The sequence below is a fragment of the Ixodes scapularis genome, unplaced genomic scaffold (genome assembly GCF_016920785.2).
Source record: "Ixodes scapularis isolate PalLabHiFi unplaced genomic scaffold, ASM1692078v2 PGA_scaffold1__304_contigs__length_218370807, whole genome shotgun sequence".
NCBI classification, from domain to species: domain Eukaryota; kingdom Metazoa; phylum Arthropoda; class Arachnida; order Ixodida; family Ixodidae; genus Ixodes; species Ixodes scapularis.
The window spans coordinates 24,218,366-24,223,557 of NW_024609846.1; positions in this window are offsets into that span (position 1 = coordinate 24,218,366).

Sequence of the window (5,192 nt, forward strand, 5' to 3'; positions counted from 1 at the left end):
GTCGTTGGTTTCGGCCTACACGGCGCGCAACGCGATGGATGAAGCTGCTCGTGTAGCCGTTTTTCTTAAGGTCAGCAATGACGGTTTGTTCCTCCTTTCTTTTGTGCTCTTCTGATGAGCAGATGGTCTTTGCCCTGGTTAAGAGCGTCCTGACCACCGACGCTTTATGATTGGCTGGGTGGTTGGATTGAAACTGGAGGTAGCGTCCAGTGTGCGTCGGTTTTCGGTTATATTAATATTAAAAAAAAATTTTTAAATATTAATATAAACCAACACTTACGGACGAGCCCGGTATTCCCACACCGGGTGAGGTCCCTCCGTGTGCGCAGAAACCAGCGATATATGAGCCAGCGCGCAAAAAAACGAAGACTGTATAATCTTTTCCTTTACCAATGATCGCCATGTTGCAACACCCCCTAGACTTGGAAGGCCTCAGCGCTCTTCCCGCATGGCCGAAAAAAGAAGGCGATTGGGGCAGCGCTTTAGCGTGGTAAAGAAGGCTCTCTGCGTGGGTTTACCTTCATAGCAACGAGCTATTATTAAGGCGAAAGCCTTATATGTCTCATCGTTCAGTCGACCTTCAAAGTCCTTGAGCGAAAACATGTCGGCGACGCGAAAAGTACCAAAACGTTTACGTGACCACTCAGTAGATGACTACACGAATTAAGATGATGACTCAGCACATTGAGAAGGATGACTCAGCACATTGAGAAGGATGATTCAGTACATTAAGAAGGATGATTAAGCACATTAAGAGGGATGACTCAGCGAGTAAATTATGTGCCTGTCTTTAATGCATCGGTGCTTGGGCTTTCGCCTTCAAGCCGTCTTAGGGATAAGTGTCAATGCAATCGTGTTTATTTCCCTAAATGCCAACTGTGCGCAACATTTCAGATAGGAAGATTTTCTTAGACTGGCAAATTATCGTGGCATAAAATCACTGATGCAGAATGCAAGAACAGGGTAGGTGTATAACTAGATCTTGAGATAGAGGGGGTTTGCATTTTAGCACGAAATTTTGAACGATGTAAATACTCCCGCACGATGGATTATTTATGAAGGATACTTGCCAAAAAATACATCATAAAGAATGACTGAAAACGGCGTTAAAGATCACGGTACCAAGACGGTTGATTTAGTAAACGCATGTATTAACTGCATTCCTACCTTAAAATAACGCAGCAGTGTATTTAAAAGCAAAAACTAGTGGTCCGATGTTCCTTTTGGCCTAGGTTTGTTGTTTGTGCACAATATTTATACAAAAACTTTATTTATTCTAAAGCGGAGTTCGCCTCGTTTCGCAGCTAGAATTATTTAAAATCTTGTCCTATGTCTTCCAACTCAAGGATCGAAGATTTTTCTTCCAATAAAAGCTTTTGAGCTTACACCGCAACATTAACAGGATAAAACAGGGTTGTCGTTCGTACCATGCATGAAGGTTCCTGATTAGCCAGTAATGTAGTCATTAAAACTTTGTTGTGGATACATTGGTGTGGCAAATTTATTACCTTTGTTTGTTTATATACAGGTCCAATCACATCAACTTGTCTGTGTCTTGCAGAAATCAATTTGACGAAGACTCAAGACATCTCTCTTGGTACAAAACGTAGTGATTTATAATGTCACCAGCTTTAAAGCAAGTGTGGGTAACAACGCAATTTCAGAAATTAAATGTGTGTGTGGATGCAGGCGGATGAGAGAGCTTCTTGTCAAGAATTACTTTCATCTACAGAAATCGAGCTAATATTACGGTACGTATATATCACCTATAAAAGCTGCGAATGAAATCATCGTGTACATCCATACAAAACATTACTGACACAAAGACACCAAGCGCACCGCACGTCGACCTCATGTTGACGCACAAGCATAACAGTTGGAAGGCGACATAAATGTTTCGACTGAATGTATATCCCGGCACGTGCACACACGTGTGTCCATCTTCACAAACGTCGAGAGGTCATTGTTAAAGAGGCCATAAAATGATTTTTTTTTACTTTCGCTAAGTACTACTTAAAATCACTTCGTAACGTTAACAACCGAATAAACTTGCCTTACTTTTTCTTTCTGGACAAGGGCAGTCGCTGAAAAAAATCGAGAAATTTGAGCATCGTTCATCCCCTCATCTCGGAGCAAGAACAAGCGGCCAAGAGGCCTGGGCCACCAACGTTAACCATAGCCACGCGCTCGGGTTGGCAAAGTAGAAAACGCGCGCCGAGCTCCAGGTATTGTTAGAGTTCGGCTGTTGTCATCACCGCAGCGGTTGGATACAAGCCAGAACCCAAGTGTCCACCGAGTGCTCACGCAGTTCTCGTGTCCAATCCCTGAACCGCGCTCGAATGTCGTCAGGCAGGTGGTTTCAATTCCACAATTACGCCATCAAAAGTTTCCGAAGGCAAGACTGGAAAAAAGAATTCCCTTTTATCCTCGCAATTTCACCGCGACCAAGAAGCTTCTGAATCAGTGGCGGTCCGTGCGAATACTATACTTGGGCCAGACTAGGACCAGCACAGCTCTGTAATGTGATGAACATTCCAAACCGATATTGTCTGATGACCCTTTTAGCGAAAAGATCCGCCCTAAGGACGCTCATCAGCTAACGGAATTCACCGATGTGGGCGCCGGTGATAACGCCGGCCACCGAAACCATGGCCTTCCCCGTCCGCCATCTTTGCATCCCGACTCGCAAGCGCTGAGGCCCAGTATATGAAACAACGCCCAAAACAACGAAGACTGTAGCGCCTCCTTTCTTTCCCAATGACTGTCATGTTATCAATGAGAGGATGATACGATGAAGTGCAGCAGTGCAGGGGTAAATTAACCCTCGCTGTTGACCGAAACGACCTATAAAAAATGCATGACAAATCGCTGGTCCCTTGTGTTGCATACGTGACACGTTCTAGCATCACGTGACATCAGGTCACATGATATCAATGTTTCTGCTAAATTTAGCGGGGAAACTGAATTTGTCTTCGTCACGTGACGTTATTTTTGTCGCTAAAATTAGAGGTAACATTGACGTCACGTGACCTATACGCCAATTCAACTTCCCCGCTAAATTTAGCGGAATTGGCGTGTGGATCTGTGGCGTCCCATAATGCAACACTGCGCGCTTTGCATTATGGCACGTTACAGGCCACGGCTTCGTGAAATGTCACTTCAAGAAATGCGGCTTCACAAAATCCGGAACAAAAGCCAAAGAACGTTTCACGTCAAAAACTGATTCGCGTGAGGTTAAGCGTCGGAGGTGCACCGCGCTCACGGCAGTGTTACCGCAACGGTAGGACGTCAGAGGCGAGCGCAGGTCTCCAGGCTCGAGTAAAATTCGTGGATATGCGGAAAGCAAGCCGTCTTCTTCTTAGGGAATTAACTCTACCGTTAAAGGAGCTGTGCAACAATTTCAGGGCTTTGCTTAAATTATTGTGTAAGTTGATGCCTGACACTTCTAAAGTGAACTACAGAAAGCAGTCTGGATAGCCTAGTTTTTATTTAAAAAAAAATGAAAATGATCCAGGTTTTTGCCGCCTCTCAACTCGTACGTCGTCTTCCGGGTCACGTGCGCAGTGACGTTGATGGGGTAGGCGCGGGGTTCCGGAAAAGCTCTCTCTTTAGAGACATCAGTGAGCAGCGAGAACTCATCTGCTCGCGACCGCGTGACCACGTGCTGGCGGGCGCCGCGCGAACAATATGGTGAAAGGAGGAAAGTCTCATCCGGGTCCGGCCATACCCGTCCGGCCCTGTCCCCCTCCCCCTTTGGCTTCTGGCGGCTGTTTGCGGTAACAGAGAGAGCTGACTGTTTTGTGGACCTAGGATAGATGGCGCCACTAAAGCTCCGTATAATAAAAGTTTTGTCGATGATACCAGGTTTTTGACGCATTTATATATATGTTGGAACGACAAGATTTATAGAAACGTTACCTTTTATCGAGCAGGTATTCGCACAACTTGCTATCTTTCTACAAGATTCCCCTTTGACGTCACGCAGCGTGTTTCTCACGGCCGCCGCTCGCGGCTGCAGGTCGGGCAATATTCTAAGTTCTGCCTCGCTATTACGCGGCGGAATCGCAACATTTCGATGAAATGTTGCGATTCCGCCGGCTCCTCCCACTTCAAGTGCTATTGCCGTGTAAAATGCATGAGTGAGATTGTAAGTGTCCCGCAAATACTTTCCCCTCTTTGCAAATCGTGCTTTTTACTAGTTTCCCTTGTTGCTTTCTAGAGATGTAGAACTCAACCCCGGTCCTTTAGACAAAGAATAAATTAACCTGCTTAGCTACACTCTATCCGCGAGTTTCTCGGCCTAAACGGGTTGCGCTGACACCTATTAAAATGGCTGTCATGTGGGTGATCAACGTGGAACAGCAGACCTGCGTCTAGGTTTGGGATGCCCAAGTGACCCAAAGTCAGATGTCAGCGTCATTATACCTTAGCAATGTTATCTCATCTAAGAGAAACGTTTGCCGCAATCTTTATTTTGGTCTATCAGCCACACGGGAACAAGATTGCCACACGGCGATACTACCACAGCTGGAACTTGCGAAACAATAACAAATTCACAAAGCAAGAAAAAAAAGAACTTGGCCGAGAAAGTAAATAAGAAGTTTGTTGTGAAGGAAGAACAGATCAAGGTTGTCAATAAACTAATAATGGAAGAGGGAAAGTTAATTAAACTTCTGGCAAGACAAATCAAGGACATGCAAACCAGGAATGTTGATCTGGAAAACAGAAGTCTTAGGAAAAACTTTGTGTTCAATAGTGTGGACGACACGAATAGCTTGGAGACGTAAAATGTTTCTTAAAATATGATCAAAAGTATCTGCAAAAGTAGTCAGGAATAGATCCACAAATTGTACAATGACCACATCGTGTGGGTCGTTATATTGAAAAGTTCAAAAGACAAATTTTCGTAAACGTTCGTTCCTACAAGGAAAAACAGGAAATTTTTTTATAAGCCCAGGAGTCTAAAGGTTCACACTACTGCGTGGACCAAGATTATTCTCCGAAAACACGTGAAATTCGTAAGAAAACCTGGGAGTTTGCAAAAGTTAAAAAGGCAGAAAGTGGAAACCGGGTGAGGCAAAACTTTGGTAAGGTAGTTGTAAATGATAAAGATTTTATGTGGGATAAAGAAACGATTAAAGTTGTTCCTGTTGCGAAAGATTGACGCGTAACAAAAAAGAGAAGAGAAGCGT